Source organism: Choloepus didactylus, assembly GCF_015220235.1.
Source record: "Choloepus didactylus isolate mChoDid1 chromosome Y unlocalized genomic scaffold, mChoDid1.pri SUPER_Y_unloc1, whole genome shotgun sequence".
Lineage (NCBI taxonomy): Eukaryota > Metazoa > Chordata > Mammalia > Pilosa > Megalonychidae > Choloepus > Choloepus didactylus.
Genome location: NW_023637624.1, coordinates 406702 through 430175, shown reverse-complemented (window position 1 = coordinate 430175; position 23474 = coordinate 406702). Strand labels below are relative to the sequence as shown.

At 40.0% G+C, this 23474-nt stretch overlaps 1 pseudogene; it reads right to left on the bottom strand.

The window, feature by feature from the left end:
• Positions 1 to 606: 606 nt before the first annotated feature.
• On the bottom strand, positions 607 to 23199 carry LOC119525874 (annotated as a pseudogene).
• Between the last annotated feature and the right edge of the window lie 275 nt (positions 23200 to 23474).

The following is a 23474-nucleotide window of genomic DNA, read 5'->3' as shown; positions in this document are numbered from 1 at the left end:
TCCGATAAGAGCTGCCACTGCAGTTCTCCCTTCTCCTTCCCGGAGCTGACAGCCCCTCCTCCCACGGGACTGAGCCTGGCAGGGAGGGGTGCGGGTTCCCTGGCCACAAAAACTTAGAGATTTCGCTGATCTCAGCAGTTCCACGTTTTCATGAGCATTGTATGAAGTATGCCCAAAGTCAGATTGCTCTGTGGTGTCCAGTCCACGCAGTTCCTGGCTTTCTACCTACTTTCCTGGAGGAGTAACTAAAACATACAGCTCAGTAGTCCGCCATCTTGCCCCACCTCTCCTTTATTTTTTAGAGTTGTCTTTACATTTTATTAGCCAATCCTTCATTAGTCCAATCTTGTCAATAATTAATAATTCTTTAAACTTTCCCTGTTCAAGCTACTGTGTGTCTTCTCTCTCCTGATCAGACCCTGTGGTATATAATAAGAAAAGGCTCTTAATTCTTGGGACTTTTCTAAAAACATAGAGATGAAAGCCTTAGTAACCAAACAGTCTAAAATCCTCTGTTTTTTCTCTGTGAGTTGGTGGATTGGTGGATGAGAAAAGGAAAAGAGCCATATATGCTGGAGTATAATTAAGAGCCGTTTTGAAATCTGGTCACAAAGTGAAAAATATATCATCTGAATAGACAGAACACAGAATAAAGATTCAGGAAAGACTATCAAATATGGTAGACATTAAGGAAAAGGTTAAAAATGGAGCTGGAGTAGAGGTCTGAACTGGAAATATGAGGCCATGTTGTATATCTCTTTGAAAGAAGAGTTTAACTGTACAGGATTAATGGGGAGTTTGTTTCATAAAGCTCATGACAAAAAAGAATGTTTTAGGTAATGAAATCTATCATTACCATTTAAAATAAACAAGTAAAAGGAATGGACTTGCCAAATCTAACTGGGAATAGGATAATCATAATCCAAGCATTAGAAAATTTGGACCTGGTATTGGGTGATATCACTGGGAACTGAGAAGAACTTAGAATGGAAAATTATATTTTTAAAAAATGAATAGTAGTAGGAACTGCAGTAATTAATTTTTAAATGGCTGAGAGGAAAGATTTAAGAAAAACTGATAAAATTTAGAAGGGGAGAAGGATTTCTGATATATAAGGTGATGATTCCAATTTCTGATGTATTGAGGATCAATATAATCATTTTTATGGTAAACTAAAGATAGTACAAAAGTGCCAGTGGAAAACAGACTGGAGATGTTAAAAAAGAATTTCAGTATGGATGAATTCTTGCATGTATATAAAGAAAAGACTGGTCAACAGTATATAGGGTCACTAGAGGAACCTCATTTATGGAGAAAATGAGGAAGAGATGGCTGGAAAAAGAAGGAAAATAATACACTGGATGCAAATTTATAAGAAACAGACAGGGAATGCAATTGAAACAAAGGGAAACATAAACAAATGATACATAGGTGGGAAGAGATAACAGGTAAATAGTGAATAATGAAATGCTCAAACTAGTTATTAGAGAAATGCAAAATTTTAAAAATTAGATACCATTTTATACCAATTGTTGGCCCAAAAAATTAGAAACTGATAATAATTGTTTGCAGAAACAATTATTCTGGGAAAGCAGGAATGCTTGTGCACTATTGCTGGGAGCATAAATGAGTGAAGCCAATATTAGAACAACATGGTGGTACTCAGTGAAATTCAGCATGAGAATACTCATTGATCAGGCAAACCCTCTCTTCTATATAGATCCCTGAGAAATTCTCATACCTCATAAGGGAACATTTATGCAGAGATTTTTGCAGAGTTGTTTGTATTAGGTGGGAGTCAGAGGCAACTCTAGGTGTTCATCCCTGGGCAAATGGCTAAGATAGAGTGGTAGAACACTGCGGGATACTATGGAACAGTATGAAGGAATGAAGCCCAATGAACACACTACAATATAGAAAGACCTTAGGGATGAGTGGAAAAAAAACATAAGACACACAGCACAATATAATTTATGTACATTAAAAATACATGCTTGTAACCAATAATTCAGACTTTAAGAGAATACCACACAAATTCAAGGATCAAACACAGTAGACCAGTTGCCCATGGGAGGAGGCATGGGGAATGGATATGGGGAATTGGAATAAAAGGGAAGAAATTCAAAAATACCTTAATATATAAGGAAATGATCTAAGATCATGGTAGAGGGTGGGGGTGGGGTGAAGCAGGAAGAATAAAAAGGTCCTAGATAAGATAGTGTGGTATGTGATCCAGGGTACAAAGATTAGGGACAGCTCTTCTGCCAAAAAGGCAAGCAAAGAAGACAGTGGATATGACAAATGGAGATAACATTTAGATATCTGAGAGGCTACCGTCATGTTATCTCCAACCAACTCCAAAAGTTTCGAACCTTTGAGGTGGGCTATCTTCAGAGCATTTCAAAGGCATTGGCCTCTCCTAGAAAAAGTGAGATTTACTTTCATGTCACCCATCTGCCTGAGTCACACTCACTCACCTGAACAGCTCTGATGTGGGGTTTCTCCCTCCAATGTCCATGGCTCCTCTCCTTGCTCCAACCTGAAGATGACTTCTGGTTTGAGAACTTGGTACCCTGTTAACAGGACATCATACAAGATCGGGTCCAGCTAACTGGGTTTCAAGGGCCTTTCAATAATGTCTCCCATTTGCTCTTCAGAGAAGTAACCACATTTCACTAGCACCAGACTGAAAGGGACCTGAAGAATCTCAGACAAATCAAGGACTATACCATCCTACACTTCAGATGTCCCACAGCACTTGGCAGCTCAGAATGGAAGTGCCCTCAGAGGCCCCTTGCAGACATGGAGGGCAGCTGTGCTTACCCACTGAGAGCAGGTGGCTGTAGTTCTCCAGCGTCACATCCTGGTATAGTCATCTCTGAGCAGGGTCCAAGTGCTGCCACTCTTCCCTGCTAAAGTCCACAGCCACATCCTCAAATGACACTGATACCTGTAACAATAGAACCCTGTTCAAGGTGACATGTCAGCACTGGGGGATGGGGAGAAGATAAACAGGTTGATTTTAATGATTTTTACCATAATGCAGCATGTGGGATTTTCACTAAATACCTAGTTTTTTATTTTATTTTGTGAGAGAAAAAAACTTATTAAAGTATCTTGACATTCATAGTGTGCCACATTTACTCATTTATTCATTCATTCTTTCTTTCTTCAAAACTGAGGATTAAAATAGGCTCCTTTAAAGTCCTCTAAATAACTTAGGAACTGTGCCAGTTTGGATATATTATGTCCCCCAGAAAAAGCCATATTATTTAATGCAATCTTGAGGAGGCAGACATATTAGTGCTGATTAGGTTGGAATCTTTTGATTAGGTTGTTTTCATGCAGCCGTGACTCACCCAACTGTGGCTAATACCTTTGATTAGATTATTTCCATGGAGGTGTGGCCCTGCCCATTCATTGTGGGTCTGATTAGTTTACTGGAGCCCTATAAAAGCTCAGACAGAAGTAGTTCAGAACAGCTGCAGCATAGAGACATTTTGGAGAAACACAACCTAGTAGCAATCAGATGCCAGCCACATGCCTTCCCAGCTAACAGAGGTTTTCCAGACACCATTGGTGTTCTTCAGCGAAGGTACCCAACTGTTGATGCCTTTGTTTGGACAGTTTGCATGGCCATAAGACTGCAACTTGGTAACCAAATAAACTCCCTTAATAAAAGCCAATCCATTTCTGGTATTTTGCATAACAGCAGCATTAGCAAACCGAAACAGATTTTGATACCCAGAGTGGGGTGCTGCTGCATTTGCAAATACAAAACATGCTGGAATGGCTTTTTAAATGGATAAGGGGAAGATTCTGGAGGAATTGTGAGGAGCTTGATAGAAAAGGCCTAGACTGCTTTGAAAAGACTGTTTGTGGAAATATGGACTCTAAAGATACTTCTGATGAGGCCTTGAGCAGAAACGTTGAATGTGTCATTGCAAACTGGAAGGCAGGCGATCCTTGTTTTAAAGTGGCAGAGAATTTGGCAAAATTGTGTCCTGGTGTTGGATGGAAGGCAGAATTTGAAAGCAACAAGCTGGGATATTTAGCTGCGGAAATCTCCAGACTACGTGTGGAGGATGTAGCCTGGCTTCTCATTGCAGCTTATAGTAAAATGCAACAGGACAGAGATAGGCTGAGAAATAAACTCTTGGATACAAAAAAAACAGAAACTGATAGTTTGGAAAATTCTGGGTTTCCAAAAAGTGAGATCCCAGAAGCTATAGCCCCATGTGAGGATTTAACCACACATGGAACCCGACCACCATTTCAGTACAAGCCAAGATCGAAGATGGAGCTATCCAGAAAGGATTTGTGTAAAGACCTATTGTCTGATGGTTTTGACCTCTGTAAACTGCATGCCAAGCCTACAGAATCCCACTGCGGGTCTGGACTGCAGGGGATGGAGAAGGAAAAATTGCTTCAAAGACAGAGCCATGGAGATTGAGGTCTGGAGTCAGGAGGTCTCAGGCAGGGAGAGCGAAGCAGCTCATGCACATGAACAGGGTGAGTTTGCCCTGGAGGCAGAGGGCGGGCCTTCTGCCTGTATGTTCAGGAAGAATGCTGCCACCCCAGGCCCCAGAGAGGGTGGAGCACATTCCCCGGGTATTGCTGAGAGCCTGGCTGCCACCCCACTGTTTGGGGATCGGAGAGCCTTCGCCCCAGATAGGCAGAGTCTGGGTGGCAGCCCGAAGTTTGAGAAGGGTGGGGTTGAAAAGATGGTCTCCCCAATTTGTGGGTATGTTGGAGCACTCACCCCAGCGTTTGGAAAGAAAAGGGCTGCCAAAAAGGCCCTTGGAAAGGGTTGGACTCCTGCTCTCTCAAGCCCCAAGGATAAAATGTCATTCTATAAATGACTCTCAGACTTTGGAATCTAATGCCCTGTGGGTTTTAGGAATTGTTTTGGTCCTGTGAACCCTGTTTTCCTTTCAGTTTCTCCTTATGGCAATGGGAACATTTATCCTATGGCTCTCCCTCCTTTGTATATTGGCAGCAGATAACCTGTTCTGAGTTTCACAGGTCCACAGCCGAGGGGAATTTTGCTTTAGGACAGACCATGCCTGTAACTGATTTTGATGGGAACTTGTACTTACCTATTGCTACTGAAATGATTTAAGCTTTTTTGATATTGTGTGGGGATGAATGTATATTGTATATGGAAAGATCATGTTTTTCTGGGGTTCATGGGATAGAATGTGCCAGTTTGTATATATTATGTCCCCCAGAAAAAGCCATGTTCTTTAATGCAATCTCGTGGTGACAGATGTATTAGTGTTGTTTAAGTTGGAATCTTTGGATTAGGTTGTTTCCATGGAGATGTGCCCCACCCAACTGTGGGTAATACCTTTGATTAGATTATTTCCATGGAGGTGTGGCCTCACCCATTCAGTGTGGGTCTTGATTAGCTTTAGCAAAGCCCTATAAAAGCTCAGACAGAAGGAGCTCAGAGTAGCTACAGCTTAGAGAGATTTTGGAGAATGCCATTTTGAAATGCAACCTAGGAGCAAGCAGATGCCAGCCACATGCCTTCCCAGCTAACAGAGGTTTTCCAGACACCACTGGTGTTCTTCAGTGTTGGTACCCAACCATTGATGCCTTTGGACAGTTTGCATGGCCATAAGACTGTAACTTTGTAACCAAATAAACCCCCTTAAAAAAAGCAATCCATTTCTAGTATTTTGCGTAGTGGCAGCATTAGCAAACTGGAACAGGAACTAAATACAATACATTTACTGATCGTTTTTATGTTAGATATTGTGCTAGGCAATGGCAATATACAGTTGAAGAAAATATAAAACAACATAAAGATTTGGAAACCAACATAGGAAGACATAAAGGGGATAAAAGGTATTTGAAAGAAAAGTATGGGTGTGTAAAGTTAGGCTAAAATAGAGATGGTGGAGGAAGAGTTTTTAGAATGGAACAACATAAGTGAAAGTGTGGAAGAAGAAACATAGAAAAGAGACATGGAGATTCAAGCAATTGCAAATAGTTCTATATAAAGAAGAGTCTGTGTAGTATATTGAAAAAGTGGTTTTGAGGAAAACTCAGTAGAGATATCCTGGGATCAGAACAAGGAACAAGTATTTTTTTTCCAGCAGAGAATGGACTGCCATTGAAGTGTTTCATATGCAGGAAAAGACATGATCATAAGTGTGTGTCTTTAAAACAGTATTCAAGATGCATTATGGGAAATGTTTGAAACGGGTGAGACTGGAGAAGCACTGCATAGGTTATGTGAGAGAATAAGAAAACTTTCTTAAGGTAGTAGTAATAATGGGTATGTAGAAGAAGGTATTGATTCTATGTATTAAAGAGGCAGAATTGATATGGGTTGTGGGGGGGTGTGAAAAATAAATAATTCAAGGGTAATTCTCAGTTTTGGGTTTTACACAACCACATAGACTCTGTTGTTATATACTGAGAGAGGATCTAGTAGAGTAGAAGGGGGATGGGAAAGAGGATGAAACATAAGTTATATTTTGTTCATACTGAAATTATAAAGTGGTAAAACATATAAGTAATTATACAATAAGTTGTTAGAGTAGGCTACAAGTTAGGAGTCCCCAGTATAGAGCTGGTAAACAGATGAGGCTGCAAAGGGAGGGTACACAGACTGAGAAGATGCAGAACCCATATAACACAGACCATTTCTAAATGTAATATAATTAAGTCAGAAATAAGTAATAAAAGAAAACTTTTCAAGAATGAAAATTTAAAAATTCAAAAACACAATTCAAAATAACTGATAGTCAAAGAAGATACTACAATAACATTTGAATACATCTAGAACAAGAATGCAATTAGTACATGTATGAATTTGTAGAATAATGAAATGGTACTTAGAGTGGAAATTAGAGTCTTCAATGCTCATATTAGAAAAGAACAAAGTCTAAAATTTCATGCATTAAGCATTTAAAATAACAACTGAGTAACCCCAAGAGAGAAAGCATAAAAAAACAAATTCACAAATTCAATCAAAATCATATCAGAAATTCATGGAATCTGACAAACCAATTCCAAAATTTAAATAGAAATGCAAATGGCCAAGAATAGCCAAGATAGTCTTCAATAGTGAAAGCAAGGTGGGAGCACATGTTTTACCAGATCTCAAGACTTATAAAGCAACAGAAATTTAGGACATTGTGGTATTGGTGCTAGGACAGACAAATAAACCATTGGAACAGAATAGAGATTACAAAAACAGACCCACACATTTGTGATCATCTGATTTATGCCAAAGGTAGGGAGGAAAAATATTTTCAATAAATAGTGCTGAGGTGTGTGTGTGTGTGTGTGTGTGTGTGTATCAACTTGACCTCTACCTTGTATTACTTGCAAAAAAATCAGTTCCAGATGGATTGTAGACCTATATGTGAAAGGCAAAACAATAGAGCCTTTAAAAGTTAATATAGGTGAATATCTTCATGAACTTAGGAAAATAATTCCTTCATGAACTTAGGAAAATAATTCCTAGGATTAAGAAAATAATTCTCGAACAGATTGTAAAAAAAAATCCCCACCATTAACCATAAAGAAAAAAGATGGACAAATCTGTCTACAATGAAGTTGAAAACTCCTGTCATTTAGAAGATAGCATTAAAAGAGGGGAAAAAAGAAACCCAAGAATAGGAGAAGATATCTGCAACACATATTGCCAAAAAGGGCTCATATCCAGAGTTTCTAAAGAACTCTTACAAATCAATAAGAAAAAAAACAGAACACCTAGTAAAAAATGGGCAAAGGATTTGCTACTTTTTACAAAAGTAGAAATCCAAGGTTTCAATAAACATACTAAAAGTGGTTTAACCTCTCCATTAACCAGAGAGTGAAAATTAAAACCACAATAATATCTCACTACACAATTCTCAGAATATCTCAAATGACTGACAATATCAAGTGCTGAAGAGGATATGGTGCTAGGAGAACTCTCTTATTGCTAATGGGGGAGTAAACTGATACAACTATGTTGGAAAATATTTTTACTTTATATGGTAATGTTGAAGACATGCATACATCATGACACAGCAATTTCACTCCTAGATACAAGCCTAATTGAAATATGTGCACATATGTAATATTTATAGCACCATTATTCATGATGTGTGTAATATTTCAGGATTAAAAAGTTTAAAATTAATGGTAATTTTAAAAAATCCATGTTCAATGTACAGAAAATACCTTACATTATCTTTGTGAAAAAATATTTTCTTAGTTGTTTTTATTTGCATAAACTCTAAGCCACTCCCACCATCTGCCCCACCCCCTACAAACTAATAAAGACTAGTTTTTCTGTGTTAGGGAGACCTGGGAAGTTGGGGAAGAGAACCATATGAATGTATTATCTATTTTAAAAATTAAGGTAAAAATCTACCAATAGAACCAAAATGGAGTGGACACACTTCTCCCTATTCCTCCCATTAAGTACAGCTAAAACCCCTGAACATTATGTATAAAACAAAGATAAGAAATCTCTGAAAGTTGGAGAGAAGGCAGATCAGCTAGGGACCTAGGAACCTGAGGAATGACAGGGTGGTGAGTTCCCTGAGTTTTCTTTTTGCCTCTTATATCCTGTACCTTGTGCTGGAGAAGCTGGCAACCCAGAAATGCCAACAGGTGCAGACAAAAACAGCCCCAAGAAAAGCCTGCTCTCTGTAGCCAAAGGACCAGGAAAGTAGCCACGTAGCAAGAAAGAAAATTTTAGATAATAAGTGCCCTACTCCAGCTAAGCATCACAGAAAAAAATGGGCCCTCACCACCATTCCTGTAAGCAAAAGCCAAGTGGGGAACCTGGATTTTCACTCTTGCCTAGCTGTAATGAGGCACAACCCCCTTGTTTCACTAGTGCGGTATCAGAGTAAACCAAATAGGAGGCAAGACTTTCATCCCCACCTTGGGAAAATGAGGCCCCTGACCATGGTATCAGCTGAGGCCATGTGGGGATTCTGGACTTCCACTCCCCTCCAGTGGTAACAAGGCACCTTTTCCCCTCCCCACCAGTGAGTGGGGAGCCTGAAATCCTACCCCTTCCCAGCAGTAATGAGGTACTCTTCCCCCTCTGGATGTCAATAGAGGTCAAGCGGGGAACCTAAACTTCCACTTTCACCTGGCAGTAATGAGGAGATGCTCCTCTTTTCCTATCAAAGTAGTGTCAGAGGAGGCCTGCTAAAACATAAGATCCAGAGCCTCATAACATAATATCCCAAATATCCAGGACATAATTGAAAATCAGCTGACATACCAAGAAACAGAAAAGGCTCAACTTGAATGAGAAAAGATAAGCAACAGATGCCAACACCAAGGTAACACACAGGTTGGAATTTTCTGACAAGGATTTTAAAGCAGCCATCATAAAAATGCTTCAATACCCTTAAAAGAAACGGAAAAATAGAAAGTCTCTGCAAAAAAATAGAAAATATAATGAACCAAATGGAAATTTAAGAACTGAAAAATACACAAACCAAAATTATAAAATTAATGGATGAGCTCAACAGCTGAATGGAGAGGAGAGAGGAAAGAATCAGTGAACTTGAAGACAGAACAAGAGAAATTGCCCAAACTGAACAATAGGGAGAAAACTGACTTTTAAAAAAAATGAAAAATGTCTCAGGGACCTGTAAGATGTAATAAAATATCTAACATTTCATTAGCATCTCAGAAGGAGAGGATAAAGATTATGGAGCTGAAAAAGTATTCAAAGAAATAAAAATGGTTGAAAATTTTGCAAATTTGGAAAATGACACCAACCTAGAAATTCAAGAAGCTGAGTGTGCCAGTTTGAATGTATTATGTCCCCCTAAACACCATTATCTTTGATGTAATCTTGTGTGAGCAGACTTATCAGTGTTAATCAGATTGTAATTCTTTGAGTGTTTCCTTGGAGATGCACCCCACCCAACTGTGGGTGATGACTCTGATTGGATAATTTCCATGGAGGTGTAACCCCACCCATTCAGGGTGGGTCTAAATTCAATCACTGGAGCCATATAAATGAGTTGGCAATCAAAAGAAACTCAGTGCAGCTGCAGCTGAGAGTGACATCTTGAAGAGGAGCTACAACCAAGAGGGACGCTTTGAAGAAAGCACAGGAGCAGCAGATGAGAGAGTTTGAAGACAGCCGCTGAAAGTAGATTCTTGTTCCAGAGAAGCTAAGAGAGGACAAATAACTCAAGTGCAACTAAGAGTGACATTTTTGAGGAACTGCAGCCTAGAGAGGAACGTCCTGGGAGAAAGCCATTTTGAAACCAGAACTTTGGAGCAGATACCAGCCACGTGCCTTCCCAGCTAACAGAGGCTTTCCGGACACCATGGGCCATCCTCCAGTGAAGGTACCCAATTGCTGATGTGTTACCTTGGACACTTTTATGGCCTTAAGACTGTAACTGTGTAACCAAATAAACCCCTTTTATAAAAGCCAATACATTTCTGGTGTTTTGCATTCCGGCAGCATTAGCAAACTAGAACACTGAGCAAACCCCAAAAGAATAAACCAAAGAAATCTATACCAAGACACATCATAATCAGACTTTAGAAAACTAAGACACAAAATTAAAGACAAAGAAAAAATCTTGAAATCAGTGACAGAGAAATGACACCTCACCCATATTGGAAAAACAATTAGAATGACAGTGGATTTCTCATCAGAAACCATGGAGACAAGGGGGATGTGACACAATATTTTTCAAGTGCTAAAAAAAAGAAGCATCAACTCTGAATTCTATATCTAGCAAAATTATTCTTCAGAAAAGAGGAGGTAATGGAAAATAAGCACATCATTAATCATCAGGGAAACGCAAATAAAAACCGTAATGAGATAACAGTTCACAGCCACTAGGATGACTAGAATCAAAAAGCCAGATAATAACAAATGTTGGCAAGGATGTGGAGAAATTGGAAACTTCCTACACTGCTGATGGCAATATAAAATGGTGTAGCTACTTTGAGAACAGTCTGGCAGTTCCTTAAATGATTAAGCATAGAATTACACGACCCAGCAGCAATTCTACTCCTAGGTATCTATCCAAGGGAAATGAAAACAAAAACATGTACACAGATGTTTATAGTAGCATTATTCATAATCACCAAAAGATGGAAAGAACCCAAATGCCCACCAACTGATGAATGGATAAACAAAATGTGGTTTATTCACACAATGGAATATTATTCAGCCACAGAAAGAATGAAGTACTGATATATACTACAACATGGCTAAACCTTGAAAATATTATGCTAAGAGAAAGCAGTCACAAAAGACCACATATTGTATGATTCCATTTATATGAAATGTTCAGAATAGGCAATTATATAGAGACAGAAAGTAAATTATTGGTTGCTTAGGACTGGCGGACATTGGGAGGGAGGAGGATGAAAGCTAAAGGGTACAGGTTTCTTTCTGAAGTGATGAAAATGTTCTAAAATTGTGATGATGGTTGCACATATCTGTAAATATACTAAAAGCCACTGAATTGTACACTTTAAATGGGTGAAACTGCATGGTATGTGAATTATATCTCAATAAAGCTCTTATTTAAAAAAGAAGAAATTAAGGGAAAAGCAAGACATTCTCAGATGAAGGTAAACTAAGGGAACTCAATGAAGTACTTATTAATCAGAAAAGGAAAAATGGTAATTTTACAGTGGAAAACACCTGACAGACTCCACCTTAACCTAGTGATCAAAATTATATCATTAGTAATGGGACAAATTGATATTGAATGCCTCCTGACACAAGGCACTGAGAAGAACCCAGCATCACTTCTGTGATATTCCTAACAATAACAAAGAACCTGAATCTAATCATGAGTAAAAAACAAACAAAGTCAAACTGAAAGACATTCTTCAACAATGTCAATATCATGAAAGCAAAGGAAGAACTGTTCCAGATTAAAGACCAAAGAGACACGACAACTAAATGCAATACATGAACCTGGGTTGGATTCTGGATCAGAGGGAAAAATGCTATAAAGGATGTTACTGTGACAACTGGTGAAACTGTATATTACATATTGTACATTAGATGATAATACTATATCAATGTTAAATTTCTTGATTTTCATAACTGTACTATGGTTATGTAAGAGAATGTCCTTGTGCTTAAGAGATACACATTGAAGTATTTACAGGTAAAGGGGCATTCATTATGTCAGTTAATTAGTCTCAAATGGTTCAGAAAATAAAATTTTAAATATATCTGTATATGTACACGTGTAAATATATATAAACACATTTATATACACACACACATCCATAAAATTGAGAAGAGAATGAAAGCACATATGACAAAATGATAATAATTGTAGCACACTGGGCCAGGCTCCCTCTCCTCCACCTGTACTTCTCCACCCACCAATTCTTCTGAGCAGGAGCCCTGAGTGTGCTGAGAGAAAGACCTCCACCTGAGCCTCTAGCAACGTGTGTGACATGTTCCCCTCTTTTATCACCAAATGGCAGTCAGTAATCTAGGTAGAACCTTGAGGGTCAAGTCTGAGGGACACTCTCATTCCTCCTGCCTCAGGCCTGCATGGGCTATACCATCCTATTGACCTTTGCTCCAGTTCTCTTGCTGGCCACCCCAGGACAGGTAAGCAGGTGTGTGAGTGACACTAGGGGAGGAGCCTCAGAGGGTGGAGTAGGGGAGGCTATTTACCAACCAGTGTGGAAGTATTAAAATGTTAACACCTGACATTGTTAAATATTGTAACAATTGCTGCTGCCCACCTGTTGACCCACAGCCCAAGCTGGTGGACAAAAAACAATGCTCACCTGTCTCCCTCCCTGGGAATCATTAAGGCCAGATTCACAAGGAATGTATACAAAGACCATGACAGGCATTATGAGCATTACCAGGCACAAGTTGAATAGATACAAGTTATACTGCCCATGGATGCCTCTGTTTGATACCTCTTCCCACCAAAATAAAAAGACTTGGACCCCACGCTGGCCAGGGGGTGGTTAAGGATTTTGGAGCTAGAGATTTGGGTACAAAGTTCATAACACAGACCCATCCAGATTCCAGCTTCACTTGGCCACACAGGAAAAGGTTTGACTTCCTGGGCGGTTTGTACCACCACAAGGATTCCTACAAAGATCTCCTCTTCCCAGGTAAGACACCCACCCCAGTTCTTCACTGCTTTCCAGCCAATCATACAACAATGGCTCTCTTCAGGGTCATCTCAGTCCCAGTACATTATGCACTCCTCTGCTCCAGGCATGTTGGGTTGCTGGACTACCAGACTTGGCCACTCGCTGCTTACTCTGTCCCACCATGTACCTGGCTGGGGGCCCAGGCCTTCAACCTTAGGGCTGCTCCCACTCCTGCCCTTTGTACCAGGCCTAGCAGCATAGCACTTACTAGCATGGCTGACAGGCAGAAGGTGCTTGGCTCACTGTGCCCTCACCTGGGGCCAAATACTCAGCCACTCTGGATGTTCTTCCCTGGCAGGGGGTTCCCTGGTCTTTCTTGCTCCTTCTGGCTGTTCCCTATCCGTATGATTGTTCCTTGTTCCTTCTGATTGTTCTCTGTACCACTGTTACTTCCTTCCTCTGACCTTTATATTTCCCCTGACTATTCTCTGCCCATCTGTTTTCTGGTTTCCCTGATTTGTCCCTGCTCCCTCTGTTGGTCCTTGTTCCCTCTGAGTGTTCTTTGTCTATCTGACTATTTCTTGTTCCTTCTGTTCCTTGGTCCCCCTTTTTACTGTTCTCTCTCAATGTTTCTTCTTCCTTCTGAGTGCCTCCTGTTCTTTTTCCTGATGGCCCTATTTCTTGCTTCCTTTGATTGTACCCTGGGTCCCTCTATTTCATGACTCTGGTTTCCAGTTCCCTCCAATCTCTGGTGCCTCCTGTCCTGTGTTTCCTTAGACAGCTGTCCCTCTAGCTGATCCTTGTTCTATGGTACCATTCTTCTGATTATCCCTTAGTTCATCCAACTGTTCCCTGGTTCCTAAGATCTTTTCTTGTTTCCTCTAGCTGTTCCTTGTTCACATAGACTTATCTTTGATTCCTCACAGTTCCCTATTCCTCCTGATTCTTCCCTGTTCTTTGAATGCATTTCTAATATGCTCTCACATGATGCTGATGCATCTGGCCCATGGACCAAACTCTGTGTAATACTGGTCTAGCTGGCTTCTTAGTCTATGCTCGTAATACTAAAATATGCTACTTCTGTGTTCTATGCCATGGCTAAATTCTGTACTTCCATCTTCTACATTACTCTTATTATGCCTGACTGTTGGTTGGTTCCTCTAGTTATTTCCTGGGTAGGGTGACCAACTGTCCCAGTTTGCTCAGGATTTTCAAAGTTTTGGCAATTAAAGTCCTGTGTCCAGAAAAACAGGTAAACCAGGATAGTTGGTCATCCAATTGATTACTGTTCTCTAATCCCTTTAGCTGCTCCCTAGTGAATCAGGCTGCTATCCAACACCAGATACACTTTTTTTTAATCATCATTTTATTGAGATATATTCACATACCACGCAGTCATACAAAACAAATCGTACTATCGATTGTTTACAGTACCATTACATAGTTGTACAATCATCACCTAAATCAATCCCTGACACCTTCATTAGCACACACACAAAAATAACAAGAATAATAATTAGAGTGAAAAAGAGCAATTGAAGTAAAAAAGAACACTGGGTACCTTTGTCTGTTTGTTTCCTTCCCCTATTTTTCTACTCATCCATCCATAAACTAGACAAAGTGGAGTGTGGTCCTTATGGCTTTCCCAATCCCATTGTCACCCCTCATAAGCTACATTTTTATACAACTGTCTTCGAGATTCATGGGTTCTGGGTTGTAGTTTGATAGTTTCAGGTATCCACCACTAGCTACCCCAATTCTTTAGAACCTAAAAAGGGTTGTCTAAAGTGTGCGTAAGAGTGCCCACCAGAGTGACCTCTCGGCTCGTTTTGGAATCTCTCTGCCACTGAAGCTTATTTCATTTCCTTTCACATCACCCTTTTGGTCAAGAAGATGTTCTCCGTCCCACAATGCCGGGTCTACATTCTTCCCTGGGAGTCATATTCCACGTTGCCAGGGAGATTCACTCCCCTGGGTGTCTGATCCCACGTAGGGGGGAGGGCAGTGATTTCACCTTTCAAGTTGGCTTAGCCAGAGAGACAGGGCCACATCTGAGCAACAAAGAGGCATTCGGGAGGAGGCTCTTAGGCACAAATATAGGGAGGTCTAGCCTCTCCTTTGCAGCAACCGTCTTCCCAAGGGTAAAACTTATGGTAGAGGGCTCAACCCATCAAACCACCAGTCCCCTATGTCTGTGGTCATGTTAGCAAACCATGGAGGTGGGGTAGGCAAACACCCCTGCATTCTCCACAGGCTACTCAAGGGGGCACTACATCTTTTTTTTTTCCTTGTTTTTCTTTTAGTTTTTTAACTTTCCCTTCTTTTTTAAATCAACTCTATGAAAAAAAAAGTTAAAAAGAAAACAAACATACAATAAAAGAACATTTCAAAGAGACCATAACAAGGGAGTAAGAAAAAGACAACTAACCTAAGATAACTGCTTAACTTCCAACATGTTCCTACTTTACCCCAAGAAAGTTACATAATATAGCAACATTTCTGTGAACTTGTTCCTACTATATCCATCAGAAATTAACAGACCATAGTCATTCCTGGGCATCCCCAGAACGTTAAATAGCTTATCTGTTCTTCTTGGATTATTGTTCCCCCTTCCTTAATTGCTCTCTATTGCTAGATCCCCTACATTCTACATTATAAGCCATTTGTTTTATATTTCTCAAAGATCACATTAGTGGTAGCATATAATATTTCTCTTTTTGTGCCTGGCTTATTTCGCTTAGCATTATGTCTTCAAGGTTCATCCATGTTGTCGTATGTTTCACAAGATCGTTCCTTCTTACTGCCGTGTAGTATTCCATCGTGTGTATATACCACATTTTATTTATCCACTCATCTGTTGAAGGACATTTGGGTTGTTTCCATCTTTTGGCAATTGTGAATAATGCTGCTATGAACATTGGCGTGCAGATATCTGTTCGTGTCACTGCTTTCCGATCTTCCGGGTATATACCGAGAAGTGCAATCGCTGGGTCGAATGGTAACTCTATATCTAGTTTTCTAAGGAACTGCCAGACTGACTTCCAGAATGGCTGAACCATTATACAGTCCCACCAACAGTGAATAAGAGTTCCAATTTCTCCACATCCCCTCCAGCATTTGTAGTTTCCTGTTTGTTTAATGGCAGCCATTCTAACCGGTGTTAGATGGTATCTCATTGTGGTCTTAATTTGCATCTCTCTAATAGCTAGTGAAGCTGAACATTTTTTCATGTGTTTCTTGGCCATTTGTATTTCCTCTTCAGAGAACTGTCTTTTCATATCTTTTGCCCATTTTATAACTGGGCTGACTGTACTACTGTCATTGAGTTGTAGGATTTCTTTATATATGCAAGATATCAGTCTTTTGTCAGATACATGGTTTCCAAAAATTTTTTCCCATTGAGTTGGCTGCCTCTTTACCTTTTTGAGAAATTCCTTTGAGGTGCAGAAACTTCTAAGCTTGAGGAGTTCCCATTTATCTATTTTCTCTTTTGTTGCTTGTGCTTTGGGTGTAAAGTCTAGGAAGTGGCCGCCTAATACAAGGTCTTGAAGATGTTTTCCTACATTATCTTCTAGGAGTTTTATGGTACTTTCTTTTATATTGAGATCTTTTGTCCATTTTGAGTTAATTTTTGTGTAGGGGGTGAGGTAGGGGTCCTCTTTCATTCTTTTGGATATGGATATCCAACTCTCCCAGCCCCATTTGTTGAAAAGACCATTATGACTCAGTTGAGTGACTTTGGGGACCTTATCAAAGATCAGTCGGCCATAGATCTGAGGGTCTATCTCTGAATTCTCAATTCGATTCCATTGATCTATATGTCTATCTTTGTGCCAGTACCATGCTGTTTTGGCAACTGTGGCTTTATAATAAGCTTCAAAGTCAGGGAGTGTAAGTCCTCCCACTTCGTTTTTCCTTTTTAGAGTGTCTTTAGCAATTCGAGGCATCTTCCCTTTCCAAATAAATTTGATAACTAGCTTTTGCAAGTCTGCAAAGTAGGTTGTTGGAAATTTGATTGGGATTGCACTGAATCTGTAGATGAGTTTAGGTAGAATTGACATCTTAATGACATTTAGTCTTCCTATCCATGAACATGGAATATTTTTCCATCTTTTAAGGTCCCCTTCTATTTCTTTTAGTAGAGTTATGTAGTTTTATTTGTCTAGGTCTTTTTTTTTTTTTTAATCATCATTTTATTGAGATATATTCACATACCACGCAGTCATACAAAACAAATTGTACTTTCGATTGTTTACAGTACCATTACATAGTTGTACATTCATCACCTAAATCAATCCATAAGGACCAAACTCCACTTTGTCTAGGTCTTTTACATCTTTGGTTAAGTTTATTCCTAGGTACTTGATTTTTTTAGTTGCTATTGAAAATGGTATCTTTTACTTGAGTGTCTCTTCAGTTTGTTCATTTCTAGCATATAGAAACATTACTGACTTATGTGCATTAACCTTGTATCCCGCTACTTTGCTAAATTTGTTTATTAGCTCTAGTAGCTGTATCGTCGATTTCTCAGGGTTTTCTAGATATAAGATCATATCATCTGCAAACAATGACAGTTTTACTTCTTCTTTTCCAATTTGGATGCCTTTTATTTCTTTATCTTGCCGGATTGCCCTGGCTAGCACTTCCAGCACAGTGTTGAATAACAGTGGTGACAGCGGGCATCCTTGTCTTGTTCCTGATCTTAGAGGGAAGGCTTTCAGTCTCTCTCCATTGAGTACTATGCTGGCTGTGGGTTTTTCATATATGCTCTTTATCATGTTGAGGAAGGTTCCTTCAATTCCTACCTTCTGAAGTGTTTTTATCAAAAAGGGATGTTGGATTTTGTCAAATGCTTTTTCAGCATCTATTGAGATGATCAATTGATTTTTCCCTTTTGACTTGTTAATGTGTCGTAGTACATTGATTGATTTTCTTATGTTGAACCATCCTTGCATGCCTGGAATAAACCCCACTTGGTCATGGTGTATGATTTTTTCAATGTGTCTTTGGATTCGATTTGCAAGTATTTTGTTGAGGATTTTTGCATCTATATTCATTAGGGAGATTGGCCAGTAGTTTTCCTTTTTTGTAACATCTTTGCCTGGTTTGGGTATTAGATTGATGTTAGCTTCATAAAATGAGTTAGGTAGTGTTCCATTTTCTTCAATGCTTTGAAAGACTTTGAGTAAGATTGGTGTCAGTTCTTTCTGGAAAGTTTGGTAGAATTCCCCTGTGAAGCCATCTGGCCCTGGGCATTTATTTGTGGGAAGATTTTTGATGACTGATTGGATCTCTTTGCTTGTGATGGGTTGGCTGAGGTCTTCTGTTTCATCTCTGGTCAGTCTAGGTTGTTCATATGTTTCCAGGAAATTGTCCATTTCCTCTACATTATCCAGTTTGTTGCCATACAGTTGTTCATAGTATCCTCTTATAATTTTTTTAATTTCTTCAGGATCTGCAGTTATGTCACCTTTTTCATTCATTATTTTGTTTATATCGGTCTTCTCTCTTTTTGATTTTGTCAGTCTAGCTAGGGGCTTGTCAATCTTGTTGATCTTCTCAAAGAACCAACTTTTGGTGATATTTATCTTCTCTATTGTTTTTTGTTCTCTATGTCATTTATCTCTGCTTTAATCCTTGTTATTTCTTTTCTTGTACTTGGTTTAGGATTGGTTTGCTGTTCATTTTCTAGCTTCTTCAGTTGATCCATTAGTTCTTTGATTTTGGCTCTTTCTTCCTTTTTAATATATGCGTTTAGTGCTATAAATTTCCCCCTTAGCACTGCTTTTGCTGCATCCCATAGGTTTTGGTATGTTGTGTTCTCATTTTCATTCATCTCTATATATTTAGCAATTTCTCTTGCTATTTCTTCTTTAACCCACTGATTGTTTAGCAGTGTGTTGTTTAACCTCCAGGTATTTGTGAATTTTCTAAGTCTCTGATGGTTATTGACTTCTAATTGTATTCCATTGTGGTCAGAGAATGTGTTTGAATAATTTCAATCTTTTTAAATTTATTGAGGCTTGTTTTATGTCCCAGCATATGATCTATTCTGGAGGAAGTTCCATGAGCACTAGAAAAGTATGTGTATCCTGGTGATTTGGGATGTAATGTCCCGTATATGTCTGTTAAATCTAATTCATTTATCAGATTGTTTAGGTTTTCAGTTTCCTTATTGGTCTTCTGTCTGGTTGATCTATCTATAGGAGAGAGTGATGTGTTGAAGTCTCCCACAATTATTGTGGAAACATCAATTGCTTCCTTTAGTTTTGCCAGTGTTTCTCTCATGGATTTTGTGGCACCTTGTTTGGGTGCACAGACATTTACGATTGTTATTTCTTCTTACTGAATTGCCCCTTTTATTAGTACGTAGTGGCCTTCTTTGTCTCTCAAAACATCCCTGCATTTGAAGTCTATTTTATCTGAGATTAATATTGCTACACCTGCTTTCTTTTGGCTGTAGCTTGCATGAAATATTTTTTTCCATCCTTTCACTTTCAGTTTCTTTGTGTCCCTGTGTCTAAGATGAGTCTCTTGTATGCAACATATTGATGGTTCATTTTTTTGATCCATTCTGCGAATCTATATCTTTTAATTGGGGAGTTTAATCCATTTGCATTCAACGTTATAACCGTGAAGGCATTTCTTGAATCAGCCATCTTATCCTTTGGTTCATGTTTGTCATATATATTTTTCCCCTCTGTCTATTAATATCCTTTATTGTACCCATACCGAATCTCTTTAGTACTGAACCTTTCTCCAAGTCTCTCTGTCCTTTCTTTGTTTCTCTGTTTGTAGGGTTCCCTTGAGCATCTCCAGTAGGGCAGGTCTCTTGTTAGCAAATTCTCTCAGCATTTGTTTGTCTGTGAAAAATTTAAGCTCTCCCTCAAATTTGAAGGAGAGCTTTGCTGGATAAAGTATTCTTGGCTGGAAATTTTTCTCACTCAGAATTTTAAATATATCGTGCCACTGCCTTCTCGCCTCCATGGTGGCTGCTGAGTAGTCACTACTTAGTCTTATGCTGTTTCCTTTGTATGTGGTGAATTGCTTTTCTCTTGCTGCTTTCAGAACTTGCTCCTTCTCTTCTCTGTTTGATAGTGTGATCAGTATATGTCTCGGAGTGGGTTTATTTGGATTTATTCTATTTGGAGTTCGCTGAGCATTTATGATTTGTGTATTTTTGTTGTTTAGAAGATTTGGGAAGTTTTCCCCAACAATTTCTTTGAATACTCTTCCTAGACCTTTACCCTTTTCTTCCCCTTCTGGGACACCAATGAGTCTTATATTTGGACATTTCATATTATCTATCATATCCCTGAGGTCCATTTCGATTTTTTCAATTTTTTTCCCCATTCTTTCTTTTATGCTTTCATTTTCCATTCTGTCATCTTCCAGGTCACTGATTCGTTGTTCAACTTCCTCTAGTCTTGTACTATGAGTGTCCAGAATCTTTTTAATTTGGTCAACAGTTTCTTTAATTTCCATAAGATCATCCATTTTTTTATTTAGTCTTGCGATGTCTTCTTTATGCTCTTCTAGGGTCTTCTTGATTTCCTTTATCTCCTGTACTATGGTCTCATTGTTCATCTTTAGTTCTTTGAGTAGCTGCTCTAGGTGCTGTGTCTCTTCTGGTCTTTTGACTTGGGTGCTTGGGCTTGGGTTATCTGTATCGTCTGGTTTTTTCATATGCTTTATAATTTTCTGTTGTTTTTGGCCTCGTGGCATTTGCTGAACTTGATAGGGTTCTTTTAGGATTTGTAGACCAATTGAAGTCCTTATCTCTAATTTATCAGATCTACAGCTTCGTGGAGTACACTTTCTTTAACTAACCAGCAGGTGGCGTCCACGAGCCACCTGTTCTCCACAAGCCAGTTCTCCCCTGCTTAGACTTTTTGGTGAGTGGGGGAGTGAGTCTTGTGGGGTCCAATTGGTGTACCAAGCTTGCGTGTGTAGTTGGTGTTGCCTGCCCTGTATATGGGGCGTGTTTCTGGGCAGTCAGGGGGGGGGGGTGGCTCTAACAATCAAATCTCCCTGGTGATCCTAGAGTTTTAACGCTGCTGCAATAGTCTAATCCTTCATTTCAGTCCTGCCACAGTTTGTCTCTGCCACTGACCCACAAGTCCTTGGTATTGGCGTATGGCTCCTGAGACTTGCAAGTGGGCCCCTCTTCCAGGCCGTGCACCCCGGGTCCTCTGTTGAGGGATGACTGTGCTATGTCACAGGTGAGTGCCGTCTCCCCAGGGCAGTTCTGGGCTGCTGGGCTGTGTAGGGAGGCTCCCAGTCTGCTGAAATGATGGCTGAATGGGGCTTTGTTAATTCACACTGCTCTACCTTCCCAACTCTGGGACAATCAGCTGAGGTTGCAGGGAAGGCTAATGTCCACGCCCAGTTTTGTGGTGTGTGCCTGTTATTTGAAGCACTTCCGTCACACTGGGTTGTCTGGGGCAGTTCTGGGCTATGGGGCTGGCGATGGGCAGGAGTGTTTCCTGTCCACCAGGATGATGGCTGTGAGCGGACACCCCCCCTTTTCTTGGGAAGTTGTGGTGTTTAGTGAATTTTCTCAGCCACTGGATTATTGCGTTTTGTCTCAGAGCTCTCCTAGTTCTGCTCTTGACTTGACCTGCCCAAATAGCAAGTCTTTGAAGCTTTCTGTATTGGGCTTCTTAGAGTAATTGTTTTAGAAAAAGAAAAAAGGATTTAAAAAAACAAAACAAAACAAAACAAAAAACAAAAAACAAAACAAAACAAAAAAACGGGCCCTCCTCAGAGATCTAACGGGTTATTGAAATGCTAAGAGACAAAGCAACCAGGGCCATTAAGGAAAGGTCCACAGGGCAGAGAGATCAGCTTTTCTTCGGGATTTGCATATGCGCCTCAGGGCCCTTCCCCTTTCTATGTTCACCAGAACTCCAAAAATCCTCCGCTTTTATTTTGGAGTTTTTCGTGTTGTTTTTTTTCTATGCCTGTCTCCTCTCTGCTGGGCTGGCTGCTCTCAGATTCTCTGTTGTCTGGTCTCAGTCTATCTATGGTTGGAGTTTGAATCAGTAGAATGAGTTTCCGATAAGGGCTGCCACTGCAGTTCTCCCTTCTCCTTCCCGGAGCTGAAAGCCCCTCCTCCCCCGGGACTGAGGCTGGCAGGGAGGGGCGTGGGTCCCCTGGGCGCAAAAACTTACAGATTTCGCTGATCTCAGCAGTTCCACGTTTTCATGAGTGTTGTATGAAGTATGCCCAAAGTCAGATTGCTCTGTGGTGTCCAGTCCATGCAGTTCCTGGCTTTCTACCTACTTTCCTGGAGGAGTAACTAAAACATACAGCTCACCAGTCTGCCATCTTGCCCCGCCTCACCAGATACACTTTTAATGTTCCTTTTGCCTACTCCCTAGTTCCTGTTATTTCTTGGATGTCTGGCTGATACCTAGTCCCAGGAACATTTTTGCTGTTCCCTCTGGCTCTTCCCCAAACTCAATGACTGTTTCTTGCTTCATATTTTCCTTGTACCACTACCTAGGCTATTCCTCCAAGGCTCTTCTCTCATCTTTCCAACTATTCCATGGGTCCTCTGTTCCCTGATTCCTTCACCTGTTTTACAGCCTCAGCAACTGTTTCCTATTCCCTCTGGCTGGTATCGTTTCTCAGAGTTGTGTTTCCTGTTTCTTGTCCCCTTGTACCTCTGTGTTTTCCCTATATTCTCAAATTCTCCTCTAAACCAAGGAACTGCTCTTTGGTTCCTCTGGAAGTTGCCTGTCCCTCTGGTTTTTACCCAGCACCTTGAACATTTTTGGTCTTTCTGTTTTATCTGGTTCTTCTGTTTCCTCATCCCTCTGGATGTTCCTTGCTCCCTCTGGCTACAATCTAACTCCTCTGATTATTTCCTGGTCCTTCCTCTTGGTTTGTGATCCATCTGATTGTTTCCTAACCCTCTGGCACTTCCCTGAATCCCAACTATACTGGTCTCTCAACCACTTCTCTAGCCACAAAGACAATTTCTTGGTCTCTCTGGATTCTACCAGGCCTCTGGATCATGTTTCCTGTTTCCTCTGCTTGTTCCACTAAACCCCCACCTCTTCCCTGGATCCCCTGGCTATTGTCCATCTCCAGAAATTGCACCATGGTCCCTCCAGCTGTCCCATGTGGCTGTTCCTTAGTCCCTCTTTGTCTTATTGATCCCTCTGCCTATTCTCTAGCTTCAGTTACTGTTTCTTGGTGCATCTGACTGCTCCCCAACCCTGGAGGATATTTTTATTGGTTCCTTTGTATCTCTGCCTAATCCCTGCTCCCTAAAATCTAATAAAAAAACAAAGAATATAACAAATAAATAAGTGAATAAATAATATTCACCAGGGCCTTGGTCATTTCCATCTCTTCTTGAGAAGGGGTAGAGATCT